The sequence below is a fragment of the Solanum tuberosum genome, unplaced genomic scaffold (assembly GCF_000226075.1).
Source record: "Solanum tuberosum cultivar DM 1-3 516 R44 unplaced genomic scaffold, SolTub_3.0 scf00565, whole genome shotgun sequence".
In the NCBI taxonomy this organism is placed as follows: Eukaryota; Viridiplantae; Streptophyta; class Magnoliopsida; order Solanales; family Solanaceae; genus Solanum; species Solanum tuberosum.
Window position 1 is genome coordinate 55,095 of NW_006239482.1, and position 12,232 is coordinate 67,326.

Consider the following 12,232-nt stretch of genomic DNA (forward strand, 5'->3'; position numbering starts at 1 on the left):
CCTTTAGGTGAGAATGTGACAAATACGAAGTTAAGGATGGATTTCCAAGTGTTGGCTCAAGCCATGACTGCCCAAGCGAATAGAGAGATTGTAGCCCATGTGAACCCAAATGTGGGTACGACGACATCAAGAGTGAGGGATTTAATAAGGATGAACCCTCAGGAATTTTATGGCTCCAAAGTGGAAGAGAATCCTTAGAGGCTTATCGACGAGGTCTATAAGGTACTTTCTACTATAGGGGTGACTCTGGAGAAGAAGGCGGAGTTAGCCGCTTACCAATTGAAAGATGTTACTCAAGTGTGGTATGATTAATGGAAGGGAGAAAGACCAATAAAAGTGGAACCCGTAGAGTGGGAATTTTTTAAATCAGCGTTTCTTGATAGGTTCTTTCCCCTTGAGTTGAGGGAAGCAAAGGTGCAAGATTTCACTAACCTTCGAGAAGAAAGTATGAGTGTGAAGGAGTATGCCTTAAAGTTCACTCAATTGTGTAAGTATGCTCCAACGATGGTGGCGGATTCTAGGTCTAAGATGAATCAGTTTGTGACAGGCATATTCGATATGGTGGCTAAAGAGTGTCGTACCGCCATAATCATTTGTGACATGGACATCTCCCATCTTATGGTCCATGCACAACAAATGGAGGAGGGGAAACTCAAAGAAAACTCTAGGGGGAAAAAGAGGTCTAGAATGGAAGATGATAATCCCTCTCATGCAAGGTCTGATGGACATGGAATCCCTAGGTATAGACAAGAATTCCCCGAGCAAGGTTCGTCAAATACTCTGAAGTTTAACCAAGAAAGGGTGTCTAACCCTAAGCCTCAAGGAGATAGTAGTGGGGTCCTATTGGTAGGGTGTAGTAAGTGTGATAGAAGACATGCAGGTGATTGCCTAGCGGGTTTTAATATTTGTTTTGGTTGTGGTAAGTTGGGCCATAAGATAAGGCATTGCCCCATAGTTGCTAGAAATGAAGGAGATAGTCATCATAGGTCTCAACCCTACCCTTCATCTGGTGCAATTGGTTCGGGTGCGAATGCTCCCAAGCAGATTAGGTTATATGCACTCCAAACTAGAGGTGAACAAGAGTGTCCTTCAGATGTGGCTATCGATATGTGTTTTGTGTTTTATTATATTTTGGTGTAGCTTTGTCTTTTGTGCCTTGATAGACTTGATATGCTAGGTATTGATGTTTTGACCTGGCCTTAGTTGAATTGAAAGAAATGGTGCTTAGAAAATCCATTTAGTCTTGCTCCCAAGGGGGAGATGATGTGCTTAAATAGCAAGGTCGTTGAGTGTTCCTAATGTTATGATTTGGAGTTTACTTGAATTTATCACCTTAAAAGGTAGAAGGAGTTTGGGAAGTTTAGTTACCATTTTGTAGGCCCATATGAGATCTTGAGATGTGTTGGTAAGGTTGTTTATGAGTTAGAATTGCCGAATGAGTTGGCATCGGTGTATTCGGTTTTCCATGTATCTATGATTAAGATGTTTGTTGGAGATCCGGCATCTATAAGTCCCCTCAAAAGGGTTGAGAGTTAATGAGAATCTCTATTATGAAGAAGTACCGGTTGAGATCTTAATCCGGCAAGTTAAGAAGTTAAAGAACAAGGAAGTAACTTTTGTGAGAATGTTATAGAGGGATCTTTTAGTGAGGGTTTTAGTTGAGAGTGCTACTTGGGAGGCCGAGGCCAATAAGATGTTCCGATATCCTCATCATTTTTCCTTCTAATCCTCCTTTATCTTGAGATGATAAGTTCCTCTTGGTTGTATTATGTTTTGGAGTCATGTGTGTTTATGTGTTGCCATGATTTACTTATGTTGTGCATGTTCATGAAAAACATGTTTTTTGAAGAAGATGAGTGTATATGATTGTTTCCTCGTATTGTAGTGCATTGAGTATGAGTTGCCTATAGACTTCATGAGATGTATTGGTGAACATGTCGTAACTTGGAGTTGAGAGAACTCCTCCTTGAAGTATGCTTTGAGTATAGATTGCATATAGGCTCCATGAGATTGTGTTGAGCATGTTTTTAGTAGGGAGAAGGTAATTCCTCCTTGAACATGAGAAATGTTAAAATTTCAAGCATTTTGGGTTGCTAGATGTAGTTCCTACCTTCCTAGAGAAGCATTGAGCATGTTAGAGTATGGAGTTGATCTTTCCTCCTTAGTTGTGTGCATTTAGATGAGTTGCATGCATGATGGGCTGCTATTCAAGAGTCATTTCCTTTAAGAGATGCCTAGAACATCATTCGAGGACAAATGTCCCCAGAGGGAGATATTGAAAAACCATGTAGCCTAGTAGGCCAACTAGGGCTAAGTATGAGGGAAACTAGCCAAGGCTAGAGGGAAAGAATCAAGGAAAAAGGGCAAGGGACAAGGATGCCCAAGGTTGCCAAGACACTTCCCTCCACCACGGAAGCCTAGAGGCTCGTGGTGATGAGGCAGTAGCTCACCAAGGCTGCCTCAAGTTGAGCTTACCTTCACGAGCAACTTCACGGCTAGTGGTGAAGACCACAGCTTGTGGGAAGGCTCATGGTGATGCCTTCAACTTTTGGAGGCCAAGCCAAGGTGGCCTAGCCACTGGTCAAGGGACCACGGGGACCTTGAAGGTCCGTGTGACCCTTGATGGGTCGTGGGGTGGTCGTGATACCTGGGCACTAGGGTGCCTAGTGAAGGCTATTTTAGGAAATTCTAATTCAAGTTAGATTTAAGTGAGGTCGTTTTGCCTAGACTTAGTACTCCTATAAACTATTTTTACCCTTTAAACTCACCAATTAAGTCATTATTTCCAAAACCACAAAAGAATCCCCAAGTTCATCCTCTCAAATATTTCTCTCTAGAACTTGATAAAGAAGAAAGAGTTGGAGCTAGGATCAAGAACAAGTATCCATTCCTCAAGCATATGTGGGCTTTGTGATCAAGGTATTATGGCTTTTCATCCATGAAATCCTTTCATCCATGGAGCCTCCATGTTTTCCCCAATTTAGAAGAAGAATTCCCCAATTTGAGTTAGGGTTTCTTCCAATGTTGTGGGTATTGTTGAATGTTGATCCAATTAAGTGGATTATGATTGTTTAAGCTTGAATTGAGTACTTCTTTTTCTTTGAACCCACCCAATCAAAAATCCTCCTTTTCTCAAAGGAGAATCTGATATTAGGATGGATTTACATGTACTCATGCCTAACTCATGTCTATAAATATGTAATTGATGTAAATGAGTTTTATGCTATGAAAGGGAAAATTGAAGATTTAGATGTAATCTTCTAGAATTGATGAAATACATGGTAGGTATCTTGAGAGTTAAGCATATAGACATGAATTGAAAAATATTTAGGTATGCAAGATGAATCATGATCTATAGTGCTTGAGATTGGGGGGCTATACAATGAAATATAATTAAATTGCTTAAGGTTGAAGCATTTAGATGTGAATTTCTTAAGAGTAAAGTATATGAACATGAATTGATTGAGATCAAGTATATATAATGAGTTATGACTAGGATGGTTTGAGAGTAAATCTTATATCATAATTGTTGATTGGTAGATAGAATTGTTGTGGAAGGATTTACCTAGCTGATCTACTCTACTAATGCATGAGGTGATTGAATCACTTGAATTATAATGATATCCATGTCTAATTCTTGAATTCTAGATGTGTGGATTGAAAGTAAGTTTTGAACCTCAAGGAGGTAAAGTATGAGATTATGTATATGCTATAATACCTATGCAATTGTCTTAATGATGCTTCGAGAGTTGAGTATCAAGAATGCTCATATTGTTGTTCTATTGATTGAAAGGCTATTATCATGAACACATAATGAACATAAATGTGAAAGGTTTGCTCAGATAGAATAATTCTAGGTTGAAAGGCTTGCTGACCTAAAATGAATATAAGTCAAAGGACTATGAAATGAGATGAGGCTTGAGGTGATTCCCCAAGACCTTCATATGAGAGAGATGTGAGGTGAGCTCCCATATTCCTAAATTAGTAAAGAAGAATTAATAAACATGAGGTTATTACCCAAGTCATGAGATTATTAACATGAGGTGATTACCCATGTCATCTGATGAGGAGTGTGAGGTGACTACCCTTAATATATAACTCCTAAACCAAGGCAAGAGGTGAATACCCATTAGCCTTCATAATAGGCATAGAAATGTGAACCCCATACCTTGAAAAGTAAAGCAAGAATAATGTGAATGATGTCATGATGAATGAATTGCTTAGATTGTTGCTAGAATGGCCTTCGATGAAATGTATGGCAAGAGGTGAATTCCCATTTCTATAAAATGTAAGATAAAGATGAGAATGATAGATGATGAGTTTGAGTGGTGGCTTAGCGTTGCCTACATTAATGAGTAAGACTAGTAAAAGATTATACATGTCTTGGCTAAGTATGACTTGAGGTTACTTTGTGGAGTATTTCTTATGTTATGATGGTGTATATACATTGACTACGCTTATAACTTATGTTATTACCTCTCATGCTTATAACCTATGTCTTGTGTTGTATCTCTTATGTTCGTGGATTATGTCTTATGTTGACTAATGCTTATGTTATGCCTATATTGATGATTTATGCTAGCCATCATATTTAGTACATGTTTGTACTAACGCATACTTTTGCCTACATTCTTATCAAATGTAGGGTCTGGCGATATTGACTTCCATCCCCGTGTTTAGGTTCTTAGTAGAGCAAGCAAGTGAAGATTTGGTGAGTCCTCATAGCATCGAGGATTTGACCACCTTTCATTTATGCCTTTCTTTTGTGTTTAGAACTATTGTATAGGATGTGTCCCAAGATGTCCATGTTATAGATGGTTTGAGACAAGTGTAATAGACTTCCACTTCGTTTTATGAAACTTTGATGTTAGGAAAAATGTTTTAAATTTCTGGTCATTTATATTATTTTATGTTATGAGTTGCTAAGTTGGCTTGTATGAGGCCTCTCAGGGTCTTGTACACCTTGTTACATCTAGGGGGTACCCATGGGTCATGACATAAAGAATGTAGGCAAGAGTATGCATCAGTACAATAATGTACCAAGTATGATAGAAATGCATAAGACGTATGAAATCATTCTAAAAATGACATTTTCATGACACACAATGACCAAGTTGAAACATCAGATAAAAAGGGTTAGAAAACATGAATCTTAAAACATGGTCAATGGAAGATACTTATCTTTAAAACATTTGTGAGATACTTCTAAGAGTAACCTTAGTTCATTATTGTTGAAAATATACCTTTAACCGACATAGAGACCATGTGAGATATAAATATGGAATTTGGTTTCTACCCCACACCGAAAAGGGGTGTCCTACTTGCCAAGGTAAAACCATGAACTTCTAGCTTAGGTGGATCCACTAGCTAATTTCTATGTATGAAAACATCCTATGGTTGCTCATAGTTATCAGATAAGGAGATTGCTTCTAGAAACCCGACCTATACTAATAGGAGAGCTTCCATCTTACTTTCCTCTCGGTGCTAAGAGTAAATCCCACAGAATAGTCATTATTATCAACTTGTCTTATTATCCATGGAATGTCACAACCCAATTTCTCGAGTCATGATGGCACCTACTATAACCCACCAGTAGGTAAGCCAACCCGTAACCCGAAACAACAAGTAATGGGTCTAAGGGCGAAAACTAAACAAGAGTAGGCAAAATTTAAGATAACAATATAAACAGGCGGCAGCAAACCAAAACATATATACAAATAAAGATCCCTCCCAGAACCTAGAAGTCACTAGTACAAAGCTACTAACAAAACGAGTACAAGTCCCAAAAGTGGACTACAAAGACTGGACTGTCTCGAAAGGTAAAACACAAGTCTATATATAGAGATGGAGACTGAAATAGTACAAAACGTTGTGTGCTCACCTCCGTCTCTGGATCAGACTACTCCAAACTAGATCAACACTGGCCACTGATGCTCGGACCTGCATCACGAAAACAGATGCAGAGCGTAGCATGAGTACCAAAACAACAGGTACCCAGTAGGCATTATAGGCCGACTGAGCTTGAAGAGTAAAGGCAATATGAAAAGAAGGAATAGCACAAACATAGGTCAAGAGCGGAAGTTTAAGTAAACAATGGAATGCACACGAGTGTAGAAAGAACTAACTAAAGTAATCTATAAGTTAACTACACCTAACTGGACCTCCATAAGCCCAAAAGGTACACTCGTGCGAAAGTTTACATAAAAACCCGAACGGACCCCCATAAGACCGACGAGTACACAGAATAACCATAACTAAAAAGAACTGCATATGAGAACCCAAGACGAGAACATCGAACTAGAACCTCAACCCCAATTAGTAGGATCTGACAGTACGGAGGCCGGACCTCAAACTAGATGCTCACAAGAAGTACTCAAGTAACCAATCACAAGTATCAAGTAACAGAGGCCGAACCTCTAACCGGATGCTCTAAATAAGTATTCGGGTGATCGAGGTCGGACCTTGAACCGGATGCTCTTCGAAAATATCAATGAGGTTGAAGCCGGAGCTCGAATATGGATGCTCAAAAAAGGTGCCAATGTAGCCGCTGAAATAGTCACAATTGATCCATGATCATAAATGTCCATGGAACACCGTCCACACTTAGCCATTCAATGTAATCCTTAGAACTGAATCGAAAACCAACTTCAAATCGTGAAGCGAAACCAGTGTCGCCGACGTAACTCGTGAAGTCGTCGCATCAGAGAAATAAGGATAACTATTGTCGGAGCAAGCGTATCTCCTAGCTAAGGTCCAAACTATCAGACTCAAGTCTACTACACCAGTCTACAGGGATCTAAGTCGGCCGAGCGACGTCGGGGTAAAACATTGATTCTGAATCATGCATTTTTAAGGCAAACACTAGTCAAACCTAAACTAAGGCCCAACATACTTCAAATAAACAGTAATCAAGCATACAAGTACTCCACTACTAAGGACACACCCACCGGGGTTGAAACATGAACCGGCTCTGCCAAAGACTCATACCTCATACCCAATCGGGGAGCAAAATAAACAAATACATACGAGAATGTGGACATGGGATCAACTAATACTGTAGCAGGATGATGGCATAATAAAAGCGTACCTGTGATGACATCGTCAGATGCCTAAGTCGCCGCCCTCACCGGGGTTGCGTAGAAATGGCCCTGAGCACTTCTACCCGGTGCGCCCGATCTACCACCTGACCTGCCTCCCCGAGCTCCGCCTCTGGTACCCTGTCAGCTGTCCCGACGATCCTGGTCCTGACCACCACCTCTAGCTGGAGAGGGCATTGTTGAAACTGGTCTAGGTGCAAGAGGAGCTGGTACAATCACCCCTCGCCCTCGTCGGTGGCACCCTCTGGACCAAAGGTCAAGAGCACCGCAATCATAACACCCTGAAGTTGAACGCCCTATAGTAACCCAACCGCGGTAGGGAGGGAGGGAATCTAATCCCCTCGAACTCTGGCCCGTATTAGGACCACCCTGCTGGTAATGCCTCCTGGACTGACCCTGCTAGAACCTCTGGTGTGGCCTATCATAGGAGTCCCTCCCCTTAGTCTAGGACCCGATGTAGCTTCCCTGGTAATGTACCCTCTTATAGCTTCCCCTTGGGCCTCACGATGAATATGCTCCATAGATCGGGGATGGTCGACCACATCAAGAAATGAACTGTCGGCTGAAACCAAATGCTCTGTGTCGACCCTCAGATAGTACTGCAACCCACGTACAAAACAATGAACTCTCTCCTCCTCTGTGGACAGGATCATGGTAGCAAAACGAGACAACTCATGGAACCTCGCCTCGTACTCTGAGACGGTCATAGGGCCCTGCTCCAATCTGGAGAACTAATCACTAAGCCTATCCCTGATGCTCTGTAGTATAAAATGGGCAAAGAAAGCCTCTAAGAACTCACGCCAAGATATAGGAGGCGATCCAGTTGGCCTTGACTCTCGATACGTGTGCCACCACTGCCTGCCTGGCCCACAGAATTGATGAGTGGTGAAGTCGGCTCCTCTCGACTCCAAGAGGCCTAATGACTGTAGTTGATCCTTACCGCTGGAACTCGTGGGCGTCCTCCCCAATCGCCCCTGAGAATATCGGCAGTGCCAACCTCTGGAATACCTCAAGCATCTTCTGCTCGCGTAATGGCATCTCCCTGTCCTATAAGTCTAGCAAGGCGGCCACATGAACTGGTGGCAATTGAACCTCTGGTGCCACTGCGGCAGACTGACCCTACAGCGCTGGAACGGGTGCTGGAGCTGGTGCTTCTGGGGCTGGTGTTTGTCGCATCTCCCCAATAGCTGCTAGTATCTGAGTCAGCAGTCCATGAAGATCAGGAGCTTCAGCTGGCCCCGGCCCCACTAGTTGTGGAGGTACATATGTTGTCTGGGACTCCTCCTCCCTATCTCGGGCCAGTGCTGCGGCCCTGCCTCGACCTCAGGGTCGGTATCTACCCCAAGTTGGGGCTTTGTCTGCAGGCCCGGGTGCATCACCCCCGACCATGCCACCTCACGTTCGGGCCATCTTATGAAAGAGTGAAACAAGTGAGATTCCAAGGAACCAATAAGATACAAGCTGCACGAAAGTGAAACAAAAAAGGAAATCTTCCTAAAGACATCCTGTAGCCTCCCGAAGATAAGTTATGGACGTCTCCGCACCGATCCGCAGGACTCTACAAGACATTAGCTTTGTAAAAGTAAGACCGTTGAACCTGGGGCTCTAATAACAACTTGTCACGACCCGATTTCTCGAACTACAAATGGATCCTTTAGATTTAACAATTTCTTGACTAAATTAAGTAATAGGGAGTGAGGAAGAACAAGTCCAACACTGTGAGAAGCCTTACATACCTAGAAAGAACAAAGGTTCTTGGCAAAAATCAACGAAATCTTGAACAACGCTTGAAACCTAGCTTTTTCTCCTCTTGGAACCTTGCTCTAAGTTCTCTAAATGTTAAAAATGTGAAAGGATGATTTAACACTGATTAGGCCCCTAAATTGGTTGAAGAAAAAATGTGGCTAAGCTTAGAAGGGATGGGAAAAGACAAAACTACCCCTCTAAAAATGATTGAGGTGCCTTTAAAGGAGAGGCTTCACTAAAATGGGAATAACTTTTTACTCCGAGCTCGAAATTAAGCAAACTTGGTGGCATTGGAAAGAGGACTCAAAGACCTTTAATTTGATAGGTCATAGGCCACCTAACTCTTTATGTGCTGAAAGATATGATCGTTTGAAGTTGACCCAAAACTTAAAATTGGTAGGTGACTTGTACGAACCTCTCTTTAGCTCTTTTCAAAGTTCGAGGTGTTACATTTACATTTTCCTACTCTTTTAACTTCTATACTATGTCGTTTTGGGCTTATTTTGAAGACTTTAATTGGTTCCTAAGACCCCTAACCTCTCTCATTCACTCTCATTCTCTTAAACTCGAAATTCTCTCTCAAGTCTAGTTCTTCCCCAAGAAAGCTAGGGTTCCAAGTATTTCAAGCGTCCATTGAAGATTTCAAGTGAAGATTTCTAACAAGGTATGTGGGAACTTCATCAATGGGTCTTTATCCACCTATTAAGTCCCAAAGAAACCCCGATTTCTCATTTTTTATTGTTCCCCAATTCTAGGGTTTCATGGTTTTCTTATGGGTTCAAAAAAATTAAGTTTATTCATCAAGATTGATCTTATGCATCATATGATCATAATACAATGTTTTCAATAATATTTTCATGAACTCATGCTATGGAAGTATTTTATGATCATGAATTAAGTTATGTTGATATGCAAGCATTATGATATGAAGGATTTTATGAATCAAGGATGCTTTCGAAAATTTTCATTAAGTTTCTATGAAATATGATGTTTCTGATTGAAGTACATCTCATTATGAAAGACTATCATGATTAGAGGTGGCAGAATAGGTAATTTACATAGATATCCACTCATATTTACCCATTTTAAATGGGCTGGGTACCCAACTCATTTAAAAATAAGTAAAAACGAATAATACTCATATTACCCATTTAAAAGTGGATAGTTAAATCGATAAAATGGGTAAAAGATGTTCATTCATTAAAAACAAAATGGCAAGGGGTTAGGTGGTAGAAAGGCTTTTTTTTAAAAAATAATTTTTTTCTACAAAAAACAATTTAATTTTTTTAATATTTTTTTGGGATAGGGGGCGTGGGGCTGGTAGGGGTGGGGTGGTAAAAAAAACTTTTTAATGAAAAAATTAAAATTTTGTTAATTTTTTTCAGGATGGGGATGTGGGGGGGGGGCTTGTAGGGGGTGGGGGACGAAGAAAAGACTTTAAAAAAAATTATTTTTTTTTACATTTTTTTTATGGAGGGTTGGTGTGGGGGTGTAGGGGATGGGGTGGTAAAAAACTAAATTTTTTTATTAAAAAAAAGTTAATTGTTTTACATTTTCTTTTGGAATAGAGGGGGACGCTAGTAGAGGGCACGGGGTTGGGTGATAAAAAAAAAACTTTTAAAAAAACCAAACTAATTCTTTTTTTACAATTTTTTGGGAAAGGGGGATGGAGTGATAAAAAACTTTTTAAAAAGAATTTATTTTTAAAGCTTTTAACAATATTTTTATTATAATATGGGTACCCAAATTTACTCATATTATCCATTGGATAACTCGTTTTTACCCATTTAAAATGTGAGTCGAATTCATTTTTATTTAACTCATTTTTTATCTACTCATATTCGACTTGACTCGCTCATTTGTCACTCCTAATCATGATTTAGATGCTTCCAATTAAAGTATCTCATAAAACTATGTATGAAATTTTGATATAAAAGAATTATTCTTATGACTCTGAGATTATGTATAAATGATTCGGTATTATTAGATTCTTACCATTTCACAAATTTTGAATATGAATATGATTATGCATGTTTTTCCATTTGGAGTTTACTTAGCACCAAGTGTGGCAATTACCCAAGTCGCAGAACTACATGTCCCCGTAGGACTTAGTCTTGATTCGCTTTAGCTAGTGGATTTACCTTATCTCATGATTATGGTCCTTGCCTTGGCAAATAGGACACTCTCTTTTTGGTGTCAACCCAGTTGACTAAACTCCATGTTATAGATCACATAGATTATATTGGTTAATGGCATCTCCCACATATGATTATGATTTTCACAAGTATTGCATGACCTTATACTATGTTTCCAGAATCAAATCATCAGTTTCTATACCATATTTACTTAGTCATTGCATTTCCCCATACTTAGTACATTTCAAGTACTGACATGTCACGATCCATACTTCCCCTAAACGTGACATGGAAAATAGGATCTCGATACACCCTAAACAAGCCACTTGACATAAGCATGACACTAAGATATCAACATAACAAAAATAAAGCGATAAATTGGAATAAAAGTCTCAGTACTTTAACAAAACTTGATACTAAAACAGAGTACAAAAACTGAATGTGAAATCATACTAAGTCTAACAACAAGCTTCTACTATCATATCTATGACTAGGACAAGCCCTAGCTCACAAAATAAGTCTAAAAACTGAAAAGATTAAAAGAGCATGGAACTGATAAATGGTCATGCCCTCAAACCATAAGGACTCACCAAACTACTAAGCACACGCAAATCAATCCACTAGCCATGGCCAGATGGAGGAATTTACTACTCCTAATTTACTTGAAATAGATTCAAGGTTAAGCTCCTAGTATTAGTAGGATAATATGTACCCTACATTGAACTTGGTCCTAATAAAAAGATGTTTTGTTTAGTCCTAACACAAAATTACATACATATATATCATAATCATCTTATCATTACTTTTCATTAAAAACTCCTAATAAACTAAAAAATATTATTATTCCTTAATATTTTTTACAAATTGGAGTAGGATACATATTTTTGCCAATACATTCATTGATTTCAAAGATAAAATGATAAAAGGTTGACAATAACTTTATCAACAATATTTTTAAAGACATTATGAATGTTATATTTTAACCTTAAAATCAAGAATTATATTAACCAATACTTGTAATTATTCAATTCTTAAAATATTAAGAAACAAAAATATTTTAACTTTAAAATCAAGAATTATATAAACAAATACTTTAATTAATTTTTCTGTAAGAGCATTCCGACTCTTTTCCATTTATTAAAATCAATACAAGTCGCTTAAATTCTTACAAGAGGAGCAGTTACGTTTACCCATAGCCATTTGATTGCCACCTCATAAACACATACTACTAATGTGTAATTTCTAGAGAAAAAC